The following is a 17,127-nucleotide window of genomic DNA, read 5'->3' as shown; positions in this document are numbered from 1 at the left end:
GGTAATGAAAGATACAGTAAAAAATATTTTTTTAAAGGAATTGAGTAACTTATTGAATTCTAAACTAGGCATATGATGACCTGTATCGAACCATTATTCCCGTTTCATGTGTTTTCTGTTCTCAAATTATGACATCTATAAACTCTTAATCACTGTTCATGCGTTTTCCTTTCACCATTTGGAGAATTTCTCGTTGTTGACCAAAAGCTACTTTTTTAGGCAAAAGCTGTGTCAGAAGAGGGATTTGAACCCTCGCCTCCAGTCGGAGACCAGAATACCCTTATAACCAGGAAGGTTTCTCACCTTGAGTCTGGCGCCTTAGACCACTCGGCCATCCTGACAACTATGAAAACTTAAAATTCATATTTTTTCACGATTCTGTAACAGAAAGTCTGATATGTCTGATGGAAACATGCAGAACTTAAGATACAAAGAACAAACAACAAAAAAAATTTAGAAGGTAATGAAAGACATAGTAAAAAACATTTCTTTAAAGGAATTGAGTAACTTATTGAATTCTAAACTAGGCATATGATGACCTGTATCGAACCATTATTCCCGTTTCATGTGTTTTCTGTTCTCAAATTATGACATCTATAAACTCTTAATCGCTGTTCATGCGTTTTCCTTTCACCATTTGGAGAATTTCTCTGTACTTTTTTAGGCAAAAGCTGTGTCAGAAGAAGAATTTGAACCCTCGCCTCCAGTCTGAGACCAGAATACCCTTATAACCAGGAAGGTTTCTCACCTTGAGTCTGGCGCCTTAGACCACTCGGCAATCCTGCCAACTATGAACCCTTAAAATTCATATTTTTTCACGACTCTGTAACATAAAGTCTGATATGTGTGATGGAAACATGCAGAACGTAAGATACAAAGAACGGAAAAGAAAAAAATGTTAAAAGGTAATGAAAGATATAGTAAAAAACATTTTTTTTAAGGAATTGAGTAACTTATTGAATTCTAAACTAGGCATATGATGACCTGTATCGAACCATTATTCCCGTTTCATGTGTTTTCTGTTCTCAAATTATGACATCTATAAACACTTAATCACTGTTCATGCGTTTTCCTTTCACCATTTGGAGAATGTCTCGGTGTTGCCCAAAAGCTACTTTTTTAGGCAAAAGCTGTGTCAGAAGAGGGATTTGAACCCTCGCCTCCAGTCGGAGACCAGAATACCCTTATAACCAGGAAGGTTTCTCACCTTGAGTCTGGCGCCTTAGACCACTCAGCCATCCTGACAACTATGAAAACTTAAAATTCATATTTTTTCACGATTCTGTAACAGAAAGTCTGATATGTCTGATGGAAACATGCAGAACTTAAGATACAAAGAACAGACAACAACAAAAAATTAAAAGGTAATGAAAGACATAGTAAAAAACATTTCTTTAAAGGAATTGAGTAACTTATTGAATTCTAAACTAGGCATATGATGACCTGTATCGAACCATTATTCCCGTTTCATGTGTTTCCTGTTCTCAAATTATGACATCTATAAACTCTTAATCGCTGTTCATGCGTTTTCCTTTCACCATTTGGAGAATTTCTCTGTACTTTTTTAGGCAAAAGCTGTGTCAGAAGAAGAATTTGAACCCTCGCCTCCAGTCTGAGACCAGAATACCCTTATAACCAGGAAGGTTTCTCACCTTGAGTCTGGCGCCTTAGACCACTCGGCAATCCTGCCAACTATGAACCCTTAAAATTCATATTTTTTCACGACTCTGTAACATAAAGTCTGATATGTGTGATGGAAACATGCAGAACGTAAGATACAAAGAACGGAAAAGAAAAAAATGTTAAAAGGTAATGAAAGATATAGTAAAAAACATTTTTTTTAAGGAATTGAGTAACTTATTGAATTCTAAACTAGGCATATGATGACCTGTATCGAACCATTATTCCCGTTTCATGTGTTTTCTGTTCTCAAATTATGACATCTATAAACACTTAATCACTGTTCATGCGTTTTCCTTTCACCATTTGGAGAATGTCTCGGTGTTGCCCAAAAGCTACTTTTTTAGGCAAAAGCTGTGTCAGAAGAGGGATTTGAACCCTCGCCGCCAGTCGGAGACCAGAATACCCTTATAACCAGGAAGGTTTCTCACCTTGAGTCTGGCACCTTAGACCACTCGACCATCCTGACAACTATGAAAACTTAAAATTCATATTTTTTCACGATTCTGTAACATAAAGTCTGATATGTCTGATGGAAACATGCAGAACTTAAGATACAAAGAACAGACAACAAAAAAATGTTAAAAGGTAATGAAAGATACAGTAAAAAATATTTTTTTAAAGGAATTGAGTAACTTATTGAATTCTAAACTAGGCATATGATGACCTGTATCGAACCATTATTCCCGTTTCATGTGTTTTCTGTTCTCAAATTATGACATCTATAAACTCTTAATCACTGTTCATGCGTTTTCCTTTCACCATTTGGAGAATTTCTCGTTGTTGACCAAAAGCTACTTTTTTAGGCAAAAGCTGTGTCAGAAGAGGGATTTGAACCCTCGCATCCAGTCGGAGACCAGAATACCCTTATAACCAGAAAGGTTTCTCACCTTGAGTCTGGCGCCTTAGACCACTCGGCCATCCTGACAACTATGAACCCTTAAAATTCATATTTTTTCACAACTCTGTAACATAAAGTATGATATGTCTCATGCAAACATGCAGAACTTAAGATACAAAGAACGGATTTTTTTTTTTTTTTTAAAGGTAATGAAAGATATAGTAAAAAACATTTTTTTAAAGGAATTGAGTAACTTATTGAATTCTAAACTAGGCATATGATGACCTGTATCGAACCATTATTCCCGTTTCATGTGTTTTCTGTTCTCAAATTATGACATCTATAAACTCTTAATCGCTGTTCATGCGTTTTCCTTTCACCATTTGGAGAATTTCTCTGTACTTTTTTAGGCAAAAGCTGTGTCAGAAGAAGAATTTGAACCCTCGCCTCCAGTCGGAGACCAGAATACCCTTATAACCAGGAAGGTTTCTCACCTTGAGTCTGGCGCCTTAGACCACTCGGCAATCCTGCCAACTATGAACCCTTAAAATTCATATTTTTTCACGACTCTGTAACATAAAGTCTGATATGTCTGATGGAAACATGCAGAACTTAAGATACAAAGAACAGACAACAAAAAAATGTTAAAAGGTAATGAAAGACATAGTAAAAAACATTTTTTTAAAGGAATTGAGTAACTTATTGAATTCTAAACTAGGCATATGATGACCTGTATCGAACCATTATTCCCGTTTCATGTGTTTTCTGTTCTCAAATTATGACATCTATAAACTCTTAATCACTGTTCATGCGTTTTCCTTTCACCATTTGGAGAATTTCTCGGTGTTGACCAAAAGCTACTTTTTTAGGCAAAAGCTGTGTCAGAAGAGGGATTTGAACCCTCGCCTCCAGTCGGAGACCAGAATACCCTTATAACCTGGAAGGTTTCTCACCTTGAGTCTGGCGCCTTAGACCACTCGGCCATCCTGACAACTATGAACCCTTAAAATTCATATTTTTTCACGACTCTGTAACATAAAGTATGATATGTCTCATGCAAACATGCAGAACTTAAGATACAAAGAACGGATTTTTTATTTTTTTTTAAAGGTAATGAAAGATATAGTAAAAAACATTTTTTTAAAGGAATTGAGTAACTTATTGAATTCTAAACTAGGCATATGATGACCTGTATCGAACCATTATTCCCGTTTCATGTGTTTTCTGTTCTCAAATTATGACATCTATAAACTCTTAATCACTGTTCATGCGTTTTCCTTTCACCATTTGGAGAACTTCTCGGTGTTGACCAAAAGCTACTTTTTTAGGCAAAAGCTGTGTCAGAAGAGGGATTTGAACCCTCGCCTCCAGTCGGAGACCAGAATACCCTTATAACCAGGAAGGTTTCTGACCTTGAGTCTGGCGCCTTAGACCACTCGGCCATCCTGACAGCTATGAACCCATAAAATTCATATTTTTTCAGGATTCTGTAACATAAAGTCTGATATGTCTGATGGAAACATGCAGAACTTAAGATACAAAGAACAGACAACAAAAAAATGTTAAAAGGTAATGAAAGACATAGTAAAAAACATTTCTTTAAAGGAATTGAGTAACTTATTGAATTCTAAACTAGGCATATGATGACCTGTATCGAACCATTATTCCCGTTTCATGTGTTTTCTGTTCTCAAATTATGACATCTATAAACTCTTAATCGCTGTTCATGCGTTTTCCTTTCACCATTTGGAGAATTTCTCTGTACTTTTTTAGGCAAAAGCTGTGTCAGAAGAAGAATTTGAACCCTCGCCTCCAGTCGGAGACCAGAATACCCTTATAACCAGGAAGGTTTCTCACCTTGAGTCTGGCGCTTTAGACCACTCGGCAATCCTGCCAACTATGAACCCTTAAAATTCATATTTTTTCACGACTCTGTAACATAAAGTCTGATATGTCTGATGGAAACATGCAGAACTTAAGATACAAAGAACAGACAACAAAAAAATGTTAAAAGGTAATGAAAGACATAGTAAAAAACATTTCTTTAAAGGAATTGAGTAACTTATTGAATTCTAAACTAGGCATATGATGACCTGTATCGAACCATTATTCCCGTTTCATGTGTTTTCTGTTCTCAAATTATGACATCTATAAACACTTAATCACTGTTCATGCGTTTTCCTTTCACCATTTGGAGAATGTCTCGGTGTTGACCAAAAGCTACTTTTTTAGGCAAATGCTGTGTCAGAAGAGGGATTTGAACCCTCGCCTCCAGTCGGAGACCAGAATACCATTATAACCAGGAAGGTTTCTCACCTTGAGTCTGGCGCCTTAGACCACTCGGCCATCCTGACAACTATGAAGACTTAAAATTCATATTTTTTCACGATTCTGTAACAGAAAGTCTGATATGTCTGATGGAAACATGCAGAACTTAAGATACAAAGAACAGACAACAAAAAAAAATTAAAAGGTAATGAAAGACATAGTAAAAAACATTTCTTTAAAGGAATTGAGTAACTTATTGAATTCTAAACTAGGCATATGATGACCTGTATCGAACCATTATTCCCGTTTCATGTGTTTTCTGTTCTCAAATTATGACATCTATAAACTCTTAATCGCTGTTCATGCGTTTTCCTTTCACCATTTGGAGAATTTCTCTGTACTTTTTTAGGCAAAAGCTGTGTCAGAAGAAGAATTTGAACCCTCGCCTCCAGTCTGAGACCAGAATACCCTTATAACCAGGAAGGTTTCTCACCTTGAGTCTGGCGCCTTAGACCACTCGGCAATCCTGCCAACTATGAACCCTTAAAATTCATATTTTTTCACGACTCTGTAACATAAAGTCTGATATGTGTGATGGAAACATGCAGAACGTAAGATACAAAGAACGGAAAAGAAAAAAATGTTAAAAGGTAATGAAAGATATAGTAAAAAACATTTTTTTTAAGGAATTGAGTAACTTATTGAATTCTAAACTAGGCATATGATGACCTGTATCGAACCATTATTCCCGTTTCATGTGTTTTCTGTTCTCAAATTATGACATCTATAAACACTTAATCACTGTTCATGCGTTTTCCTTTCACCATTTGGAGAATGTCTCGGTGTTGCCCAAAAGCTACTTTTTTAGGCAAAAGCTGTGTCAGAAGAGGGATTTGAACCCTCGCCTCCAGTCGGAGACCAGAATACCCTTATAACCAGGAAGGTTTCTCACCTTGAGTCTGGCGCCTTAGACCACTCGGCCATCCTGACAACTATGAACCCTTAAAATTCATATTTTTTCACGACTCTGTAACATAAAGTATGATATGTCTCATTCAAACATGCAGAACTTAAGATACAAAGAACGGATTTTTTTTTTTTTTTTAAAGGTAATGAAAGATATAGTAAAAAACATTTTTTTAAAGGAATTGAGTAACTTATTGAATTCTAAACTAGGCATATGATGACCTGTATCGAACCATTATTCCCGTTTCATGTGTTTTCTGTTCTCAAATGATGACATCTATAAACTCTTAATCACTGTTCATGCGTTTTCCTTTCACCATTTGGAGAACTTCTCGGTGTTGACCAAAAGCTACTTTTTTAGGCAAAAGCTGTGTCAGAAGAGGGATTTGAACCCTCGCCTCCAGTCGGAGACCAGAATACCCTTATAACCAGGAAGGTTTCTCACCTTGAGTCTGGCGCCTTAGACCACTCGGCCATCCTGACAACTATGAACCCATAAAATTCATATTTTTTCAGGATTCTGTAACATAAAGTCTGATATGTCTGATGGAAACATGCAGAACTTAAGATACAAAGAACAGACAACAAAAAAAAATTAAAAGGTAATGAAAGACATAGTAAAAAACATTTCTTTAAAGGAATTGAGTAACTTATTGAATTCTAAACTAGGCATATGATGACCTGTATCGAACCATTATTCCCGTTTCATGTGTTTTCTGTTCTCAAATTATGACATCTATAAACACTTAATCACTGTTCATGCGTTTTCCTTTCACCATTTGGAGAACTTCTCGGTATTGACCAAAAGCTACTTTTTTAGGCAAAAGCTGTGTCAGAAGAGGGATTTGAACCCTCGCCTCCAGTCGGAGACCAGAATACCCTTATAACCAGGAAGGTTTCTCACCTTGAGTCTGGCGCCTTAGACCACTCGGCCATCCTGACAACTATGAACCCATAAAATTCATATTTTTTCAGGATTCTGTAACATAAAGTCTGATATGTCTGATGGAAACATGCAGAACTTAAGATACAAAGAACAGACAACAAAAAAATGTTAAAAGGTAATGAAAGACATAGTAAAAAACATTTCTTTAAAGGAATTGAGTAACTTATTGAATTCTAAACTAGGCATATGATGACCTGTATCGAACCATTATTCCCGTTTCATGTGTTTTCTGTTCTCAAATGATGACATCTATAAACTCTTAATCACTGTTCATGCGTTTTCCTTTCACCATTTGGAGAACTTCTCAGTGTTGACCAAAAGCTACTTTTTTAGGCAAAAGCTGTGTCAGAAGAGGGATTTGAACCCTCGCCTCCAGTCGGAGACCAGAATACCCTTATAACCAGGAAGGTTTCTCACCTTGAGTCTGGCGCCTTAGACCACTCGGCCATCCTGACAACTATGAACCCATAAAATTCATATTTTTTCAGGATTCTGTAACATAAAGTCTGATATGTCTGATGGAAACATGCAGAACTTAAGATACAAAGAACAGACAACAAAAAAAAATTAAAAGGTAATGAAAGACATAGTAAAAAACATTTCTTTAAAGGAATTGAGTAACTTATTGAATTCTAAACTAGGCATATGATGACCTGTATCGAACCATTATTCCCGTTTCATGTGTTTTCTGTTCTCAAATTATGACATCTATAAACACTTAATCACTGTTCATGCGTTTTCCTTTCACCATTTGGAGAACTTCTCGGTATTGACCAAAAGCTACTTTTTTAGGCAAAAGCTGGGTCAGAAGAGGGATTTGAACCCTCGCCTCCAGTCGGAGACCAGAATACCCTTATAACCAGGAAGGTTTCTCACCTTGAGTCTGGCGCCTTAGACCACTCGGCCATCCTGACAACTATGAACCCATAAAATTCATATTTTTTCAGGATTCTGTAACATAAAGTCTGATATGTCTGATGGAAACATGCAGAACTTAAGATACAAAGAACAGACAACAAAAAAATGTTAAAAGGTAATGAAAGACATAGTAAAAAACATTTCTTTAAAGGAATTGAGTAACTTATTGAATTCTAAACTAGGCATATGATGACCTGTATCGAACCATTATTCCCGTTTCATGTGTTTTCTGTTCTCAAATTATGACATCTATAAACTCTTAATCGCTGTTCATGCGTTTTCCTTTCACCATTTGGAGAATTTCTCTGTACTTTTTTAGGCAAAAGCTGTGTCAGAAGAAGAATTTGAACCCTCGCCTCCAGTCGGAGACCAGAATACCCTTATAACCAGGAAGGTTTCTCACCTTGAGTCTGGCGCCTTAGACCACTCGGCAATCCTGCCAACTATGAACCCTTAAAATTCATATTTTTTCACGACTCTGTAACATAAAGTCTGATATGTCTGATGGAAACATGCAGAACTTAAGATACAAAGAACAGACAACAAAAAAATGTTAAAAGGTAATGAAAGACATAGTAAAAAACATTTCTTTAAAGGAATTGAGTAACTTATTGAATTCTAAACTAGGCATATGATGACCTGTATCGAACCATTATTCCCGTTTCATGTGTTTTCTGTTCTCAAATTATGACATCTATAAACACTTAATCACTGTTCATGCGTTTTCCTTTCACCATTTGGAGAATGTCTCGGTGTTGACCAAAAGCTACTTTTTTAGGCAAAAGCTGTGTCAGAAGAGGGATTTGAACCCTCGCCTCCAGTCGGAGACCAGAATACCATTATAACCAGGAAGGTTTCTCACCTTGAGTCTGGCGCCTTAGACCACTCGGCCATCCTGACAACTATGAAGACTTAAAATTCATATTTTTTCACGATTCTGTAACAGAAAGTCTGATATGTCTGATGGAAACATGCAGAACTTAAGATACAAAGAACAGACAACAAAAAAAAATTAAAAGGTAATGAAAGACATAGTAAAAAACATTTCTTTAAAGGAATTGAGTAACTTATTGAATTCTAAACTAGGCATATGATGACCTGTATCGAACCATTATTCCCGTTTCATGTGTTTTCTGTTCTCAAATTATGACATCTATAAACTCTTAATCGCTGTTCATGCGTTTTCCTTTCACCATTTGGAGAATTTCTCTGTACTTTTTTAGGCAAAAGCTGTGTCAGAAGAAGAATTTGAACCCTCGCCTCCAGTCTGAGACCAGAATACCCTTATAACCAGGAAGGTTTCTCACCTTGAGTCTGGCGCCTTAGACCACTCGGCAATCCTGCCAACTATGAACCCTTAAAATTCATATTTTTTCACGACTCTGTAACATAAAGTCTGATATGTGTGATGGAAACATGCAGAACGTAAGATACAAAGAACGGAAAAGAAAAAAATGTTAAAAGGTAATGAAAGATATAGTAAAAAACATTTTTTTTAAGGAATTGAGTAACTTATTGAATTCTAAACTAGGCATATGATGACCTGTATCGAACCATTATTCCCGTTTCATGTGTTTTCTGTTCTCAAATTATGACATCTATAAACACTTAATCACTGTTCATGCGTTTTCCTTTCACCATTTGGAGAATGTCTCGGTGTTGCCCAAAAGCTACTTTTTTAGGCAAAAGCTGTGTCAGAAGAGGGATTTGAACCCTCGCCTCCAGTCGGAGACCAGAATACCCTTATAACCAGGAAGGTTTCTCACCTTGAGTCTGGCGCCTTAGACCACTCGGCAATCCTGCCAACTATGAACCCTTAAAATTCATATTTTTTCACGACTCTGTAACATAAAGTCTGATATGTGTGATGGAAACATGCAGAACGTAAGATACAAAGAACGGAAAAGAAAAAAATGTTAAAAGGTAATGAAAGATATAGTAAAAAACATTTTTTTTAAGGAATTGAGTAACTTATTGAATTCTAAACTAGGCATATGATGACCTGTATCGAACCATTATTCCCGTTTCATGTGTTTTCTGTTCTCAAATTATGACATCTATAAACTCTTAATCACTGTTCATGCGTTTTCCTTTCACCATTTGGAGAACTTCTCGGTATTGACCAAAAGCTACTTTTTTAGGCAAAAGCTGTGTCAGAAGAGGGATTTGAACCCTCGCCTCCAGTCGGAGACCAGAATACCCTTATAACCAGGAAGGTTTCTCACCTTGAGTCTGGCGCCTTAGACCACTCGGCCATCCTGACAACTATGAACCCATAAAATTCATATTTTTTCAGGATTCTGTAACATAAAGTCTGATATGTCTGATGGAAACATGCAGAACTTAAGATACAAAGAACAGACAACAAAAAAATGTTAAAAGGTAATGAAAGACATAGTAAAAAACATTTCTTTAAAGGAATTGAGTAACTTATTGAATTCTAAACTAGGCATATGATGACCTGTATCGAACCATTATTCCCGTTTCATGTGTTTTCTGTTCTCAAATTATGACATCTATAAACACTTAATCACTGTTCATGCGTTTTCCTTTCACCATTTGGAGAATGTCTCGGTGTTGACCAAAAGCTACTTTTTTAGGCAAAAGCTGTGTCAGAAGAGGGATTTGAACCCTCGCCTCCAGTCGGAGACCAGAATACCCTTATAACCAGGAAGGTTTCTCACCTTGAGTCTGGCGCCTTAGACCACTCGGCCATCCTGACAACTATGAAAACTTAAAATTCATATTTTTTCAGGATTCTGTAACAGAAAGTCTGATATGTCTGATGGAAACATGCAGAACTTAAGATACAAAGAACAGACAACAAAAAAAAATTAAAAGGTAATGAAAGACATAGTAAAAAACATTTCTTTAAAGGAATTGTGTAACTTATTGAATTCTAAACTAGGCATATGATGACCTGTATCGAACCATTATTCCCGTTTCATGTGTTTTCTGTTCTCAAATTATGACATCTATAAACTCTTAATCGCTGTTCATGCGTTTTCCTTTCACCATTTGGAGAATTTCTCTGTACTTTTTTAGGCAAAAGCTGTGTCAGAAGAAGAATTTGAACCCTCGCCTCCAGTCGGAGACCAGAATACCCTTATAACCAGGAAGGTTTCTCACCTTGAGTCTGGTGCCTTAGACCACTCGGCCATCCTGACAGCTATGAACCCTTAAAATTCATATTTTTTCACGACTCTGTAACATAAAGTCTGATATGTCTGATGGAAACATGCAGAACTTAAGATACAAAGAACAGAAAACAAAAAAATGTTAAAAGGTAATGAAAGACATAGTAAAAAACATTTCTTTAAAGGAATTGAGTAACTTATTGAATTCTAAACTAGGCATATGATGACCTGTATCGAACCATTATTCCCGTTTCATGTGTTTTCTGTTCTCAAATTATGACATCTATAAACACTTAATCACTGTTCATGCGTTTTCCTTTCACCATTTGGAGAATGTCTCGGTGTTGACCAAAAGCTACTTTTTTAGGCAAAAGCTGTGTCAGAAGAGGGATTTGAACCCTCGCCTCCAGTCGGAGACCAGAATACCCTTATAACCAGGAAGGTTTCTCACCTTGAGTCTGGCGCCTTAGACCACTCGGCCATCCTGACAACTATGAAAACTTAAAATTCATATTTTTTCAGGATTCTGTAACAGAAAGTCTGATATGTCTGATGGAAACATGCAGAACTTAAGATACAAAGAACAGACAACAAAAAAAAATTAAAAGGTAATGAAAGACATAGTAAAAAACATTTCTTTAAAGGAATTGAGTAACTTATTGAATTCTAAACTAGGCATATGATGACCTGTATCGAACCATTATTCCCGTTTCATGTGTTTTCTGTTCTCAAATTATGACATCTATAAACTCTTAATCGCTGTTCATGCGTTTTCCTTTCACCATTTGGAGAATTTCTCTGTACTTTTTTAGGCAAAAGCTGTGTCAGAAGAAGAATTTGAACCCTCGCCTCCAGTCGGAGACCAGAATACCCTTATAACCAGGAAGGTTTCTCACCTTGAGTCTGGTGCCTTAGACCACTCGGCCATCCTGACAACTATGAACCCTTAAAATTCATATTTTTTCACGACTCTGTAACATAAAGTCTGATATGTCTGATGGAAACATGCAGAACTTAAGATACAAAGAACAGACAACAAAAAAATGTTAAAAGGTAATGAAAGACATAGTAAAAAACATTTCTTTAAAGGAATTGAGTAACTTATTGAATTCTAAACTAGGCATATGATGACCTGTATCGAACCATTATTCCCGTTTCATGTGTTTTCTGTTCTCAAATTATGACATCTATAAACACTTAATCACTGTTCATGCGTTTTCCTTTCACCATTTGGAGAATGTCTCGGTGTTGACCAAAAGCTACTTTTTTAGGCAAAAGCTGTGTCAGAAGAGGGATTTGAACCCTCGCCTCCAGTCGGAGACCAGAATACCCTTATAACCAGGAAGGTTTCTCACCTTGAGTCTGGCGCCTTAGACCACTCGGCCATCCTGACAACTATGAACCCTTAAAATTCATATTTTTTCACGACTCTGTAACATAAAGTCTGATATGTCTGATGGAAACATGCAGAACTTAAGATACAAAGAACAGACAACAAAAAAATGTTAAAAGGTAATGAAAGACATAGTAAAAAACATTTCTTTAAAGGAATTGAGTAACTTATTGAATTCTAAACTAGGCATATGATGACCTGTATCGAACCATTATTCCCGTTTCATGTGTTTTCTGTTCTCAAATTATGACATCTATAAACACTTAATCACTGTTCATGCGTTTTCCTTTCACCATTTGGAGAATGTCTCGGTGTTGACCAAAAGCTACTTTTTTAGGCAAAAGCTGTGTCAGAAGAAGAATTTGAACCCTCGCCTCCAGTCGGAGACCAGAATACCCTTATAACCAGGAAGGTTTCTCACCTTGAGTCTGGCGCCTTAGACCACTCGGCCATCCTGACAACTATGAAAACTTAAAATTCATATTTTTTCACGATTCTGTAACAGAAAGTCTGATATGTCTGATGGAAACATGCAGAACTTAAGATACAAAGAACAGACAAAAAAAAAAAAAAAAAGGTAATGAAAGACATAGTAAAAAACATTTCTTTAAAGGAGTTGAGTAACTTATTGAATTCTAAACTAGGCATATGATGACCTGTATCGAACCATTATTCCCGTTTCATGTGTTTTCTGTTCTCAAATTATGACATCTATAAACTCTTAATCGCTGTTCATGCGTTTTCCTTTCACCATTTGGAGAATTTCTCTGTACTTTTTTAGGCAAAAGCTGTGTCAGAAGAAGAATTTGAACCCTCGCCTCCAGTCGGAGACCAGAATACCCTTATAACCAGGAAGGTTTCTCACCTTGAGTCTGGCGCCTAAGACCACTCGGCCATCCTGACAACTATGACCCATAAAATTCATATTTTTTCAGGATTCTGTAACGTAAAGTCTGATATGTCTGATGGAAACATGCAGAACTTAAGATACAAAGAACAGACAACAAAAAAAATTTAAAAGGTAATGAAAGATACAGTAAAAAACATTTTTTTAAAGGAATTGAGTAACTTATTGAATTCTAAACTAGGCATATGATGACCTGTATCGAACCATTATTCCCGTTTCATGTGTTTCTGTTCTCAAATTATGACATCTATAAACTCTTAATCGCTGTTCATGCGTTTTCCTTTCACCATTTGGAGAATTTCTCTGTACTTTTTTAGGAAAAATTTCTCTGTACTTTTTTAGGCAAAAGCTGTGTCAGAAGAAGAATTTGAACCCTCGCCTCCAGTCTGAGACCAGAATACCCTTATAACCAGGAATGTTTCTCACCTTGAGTCTGGCGCCTTAGACCACTCGGCAATCCTGCCAACTATGAACCCTTAAAATTCATATTTTTTCACGACTCTGTAACATAAAGTCTGATATGTGTGATGGAAACATGCAGAACGTAAGATACAAAGAACGGAAAATATTTTTTTTTTAAAAGGTAATGAAAAATATAGTAAAAAACATTTTTTTAAAGGAATTGAGTAACTTATTGAATTCTAAACTAGGCATATGATGACCTGTATCGAACCATTATTCCCGTTTCATATGTTTTCTGTTCTCAAATTATGACATCTATAAACACTTAATCACTGTTCATGCGTTTTCCTTTCACCATTTGGAAAATGTCTCGGTGTTGACCAAAAGCTACTTTTTTAGGCAAAAGCTGTGTCAGAAGAGGGATTTGAACCCTCGCCTCCAGTCGGAGTCCAGAATACCCTTATAACCAGGAAGGTTTCTCACCTTGAGTCTGGCGCCTTAGACCACTCGGCCATCCTGACAACTATGAAAACTTAAAATTCATATTTTTTCACGATTCTGTAACATAAAGTCTGATATGTCTTATGGAAACATGCAAAACTTAAGATACAAAGAACAGACAAAAAAAAAAATTAAAAGGTAATGAAAGACATAGTAAAAAACATTTCTTTAAAGGAATTGAGTAACTTATTGAATTCTAAACTAGGCATATGATGACCTGTATCGAACCATTATTCCCGTTTCATGTGTTTTCTGTTCTCAAATTATGACATCTATAAACTCTTAATCGCTGTTCATGCGTTTTCCTTTCACCATTTGGAAAATGTCTCGGTGTTGACCAAAAGCTACTTTTTTAGGCAAAAGCTGTGTCAGAAGAGGGATTTGAACCCTCGCCTCCAGAATACCCTTATAACCAGGAAGGTTTCTCACCTTGAGTCTGGCGCCTTAGACCACTCGGCCATCCTGACAACTATGAAAACTTAAAATTCATATTTTTTCACGATTCTGTAACATAAAGTCTGATATGTCTTATGGAAACATGCAGAACTTAAGATACAAAGAACAGACAACAAAAAAAAATTAAAAGGTAATGAAAGACATAGTAAAAAACATTTCTTTAAAGGAATTGAGTAACTTATTGAATTCTAAACTAGGCATATGATGACCTGTATCGAACCATTATTCCCGTTTCATGTGTTTTCTGTTCTCAAATTATGACATCTATAAACTCTTAATCGCTGTTCATGCGTTTTCCTTTCACCATTTGGAGAATTTCTCTGTACTTTTTTAGGCAAAAGCTGTGTCAGAAGAGGGATTTGAACCCTCGCCTCCAGTCGGAGACCAGAATACCCTTATAACCAGGAAGGTTTCTCACCTTGAGTCTGGCGCCTTAGACCACTCGGCCATCCTGACAACTATGACCCATAAAATTCATATTTTTTCAGGATTCTGTAACGTAAAGTCTGATATGTCTGATGGAAACATGCAGAACTTAAGATACAAAGAACAGACAACAAAAAAATGTTAAAAGGTAATGAAAGATACAGTAAAAAACATTTTTTTAAAGGAATTGAGTAACTTATTGAATTCTAAACTAGGCATATGATGACCTGTATCGAACCATTATTCCCGTTTCATGTGTTTCTGTTCTCAAATTATGACATCTATAAACTCTTAATCGCTGTTCATGCGTTTTCCTTTCACCATTTGGAGAATTTCTCTGTACTTTTTTAGGAAAAATTTCTCTGTACTTTTTTAGGCAAAAGCTGTGTCAGAAGAAGAATTTGAACCCTCGCCTCCAGTCTGAGACCAGAATACCCTTATAACCAGGATTGTTTCTCACCTTGAGTCTGGCGCCTTAGACCACTCGGCAATCCTGCCAACTATGAACCATTAAAATTCATATTTTTTCACGACTCTGTAACATAAAGTCTGATATGTGTGATGGAAACATGCAGAACGTAAGATACAAAGAACAGAAAAGATTTTTTTTTTAAAAGGTAATGAAAAATATAGTAAAAAACATTTTTTTAAAGGAATTGAGTAACTTATTGAATTCTAAACTAGGCATATGATGACCTGTATCGAACCATTATTCCCGTTTCATATGTTTTCTGTTCTCAAATTATGACATCTATAAACACTTAATCACTGTTCATGCGTTTTCCTTTCACCATTTGGAAAATGTCTCGGTGTTGACCAAAAGCTACTTTTTTAGGCAAAAGCTGTGTCAGAAGAGGGATTTGAACCATCGCCTCCAGTCGGAGTCCAGAATACCCTTATAACCAGGAAGGTTTCTCACCTTGAGTCTGGCGCCTTAGACCACTCGGCCATCCTGACAACTATGAAAACTTAAAATTCATATTTTTTCACGATTCTGTAACATAAAGTCTGATATGTCTGATGGAAACATGCAGAACTTAAGATACAAAGAACAGACAACAAAAAATTTTTAAAAGGTAATGAAAGACATAGTAAAAAACATTTCTTTAAAGGAATTGAGTAACTTATTGAATTCTAAACTAGGCATATGATGACCTGTATCGAACCATTATTCCCGTTTCATGTGTTTTCTGTTCTCAAATTATGACATCTATAAACTCTTAATCGCTGTTCATGCGTTTTCCTTTCACCATTTGGAGAATTTCTCTGTACTTTTTTAGGCAAAAGCTGTGTCAGAAGAAGAATTTGAACCCTCGCCTCCAGTCTGAGACCAGAATACCCTTATAACCAGGAAGGTTTCTCACCTTGAGTCTGGCGCCTTAGACCACTCGGCAATCCTGCCAACTATGAACCCTTAAAATTCATATTTTTTCACGACTCTGTAACATAAAGTCTGATATGTGTGATGGAAACATGCAGAACGTAAGATACAAAGAACGGAAAAGAAAAAAATGTTAAAAGGTAATGAAAGATATAGTAAAAAACATTTTTTTTAAGGAATTGAGTAACTTATTGAATTCTAAACTAGGCATATGATGACCTGTATCGAACCATTATTCCCGTTTCATGTGTTTTCTGTTCTCAAATTATGACATCTATAAACACTTAATCACTGTTCATGCGTTTTCCTTTCACCATTTGGAGAATGTCTCGGTGTTGCCCAAAAGCTACTTTTTTAGGCAAAAGCTGTGTCAGAAGAGGGATTTGAACCCTCGCCTCCAGTCGGAGACCAGAATACCCTTATAACCAGGAAGGTTTCTCACCTTGAGTCTGGCGCCTTAGACCACTCGGCCATCCTGACAACTATGACCCATAATATTCATATTTTTTCAGGATTCTGTAACGTAAAGTCTGATATGTCTGATGGAAACATGCAGAACTTAAGATACAAAGAACAGACAACAAAAAAATGTTAAAAGGTAATGAAAGATACAGTAAAAAACATTTTTTTAAAGGAATTGAGTAACTTATTGAATTCTAAACTAGGCATATGATGACCTGTATCGAACCATTATTCCCGTTTCATGTGTTTCTGTTCTCAAATTATGACATCTATAAACTCTTAATCGCTGTTCATGCGTTTTCCTTTCACCATTTGGAGAATTTCTCTGTACTTTTTTAGGAAAAATTTCTCTGTACTTTTTTAGGCAAAAGCTGTGTCAGAAGAAGAATTTGAACCCTCGCCTCCAGTCTGAGACCAGAATACCCTTATAACCAGGAATGTTT

General features: G+C 36.2%; 5 non-coding genes across 5 annotated transcripts; all 5 read right to left on the bottom strand.

Annotated features, from left to right (window-relative positions):
- Window positions 1–229: 229 nt before the first annotated feature.
- On the bottom strand, window positions 230–341 carry trnal-caa (transfer RNA leucine (anticodon CAA)). Its single transcript has 2 exons — window positions 304–341; window positions 230–275 (listed from the first exon to the last, which is right to left on the bottom strand). It is a non-coding gene; the product is annotated as a tRNA-Leu (tRNA).
- A 3,059-nt stretch (window positions 342–3,400) lies between these two features.
- On the bottom strand, window positions 3,401–3,512 carry trnal-caa (transfer RNA leucine (anticodon CAA)). The gene is made up of 2 exons: window positions 3,475–3,512; window positions 3,401–3,446 (listed from the first exon to the last, which is right to left on the bottom strand). It is a non-coding gene; the product is annotated as a tRNA-Leu (tRNA).
- Window positions 3,513–3,859: 347 nt separating this feature from the next.
- Window positions 3,860–3,971, bottom strand: trnal-caa (transfer RNA leucine (anticodon CAA)). Its single transcript has 2 exons — window positions 3,934–3,971; window positions 3,860–3,905 (listed from the first exon to the last, which is right to left on the bottom strand). It is a non-coding gene; the product is annotated as a tRNA-Leu (tRNA).
- A 9,896-nt stretch (window positions 3,972–13,867) lies between these two features.
- Window positions 13,868–13,979, bottom strand: trnal-caa (transfer RNA leucine (anticodon CAA)). The gene is made up of 2 exons: window positions 13,942–13,979; window positions 13,868–13,913 (listed from the first exon to the last, which is right to left on the bottom strand). It is a non-coding gene; the product is annotated as a tRNA-Leu (tRNA).
- Window positions 13,980–14,325: 346 nt separating this feature from the next.
- Window positions 14,326–14,426, bottom strand: trnal-caa (transfer RNA leucine (anticodon CAA)). The gene is made up of 2 exons: window positions 14,389–14,426; window positions 14,326–14,360 (listed from the first exon to the last, which is right to left on the bottom strand). It is a non-coding gene; the product is annotated as a tRNA-Leu (tRNA).
- Window positions 14,427–17,127: the final 2,701 nt, after the last annotated feature.

The sequence above is a fragment of the Salvelinus alpinus genome, chromosome 19 (genome assembly GCF_045679555.1).
Source record: "Salvelinus alpinus chromosome 19, SLU_Salpinus.1, whole genome shotgun sequence".
In the NCBI taxonomy this organism is placed as follows: Eukaryota; Metazoa; Chordata; class Actinopteri; order Salmoniformes; family Salmonidae; genus Salvelinus; species Salvelinus alpinus.
The sequence above is the reverse complement of the archived record's forward strand: the minus strand, read 5'-3'. Positions and strand labels throughout refer to the sequence as shown.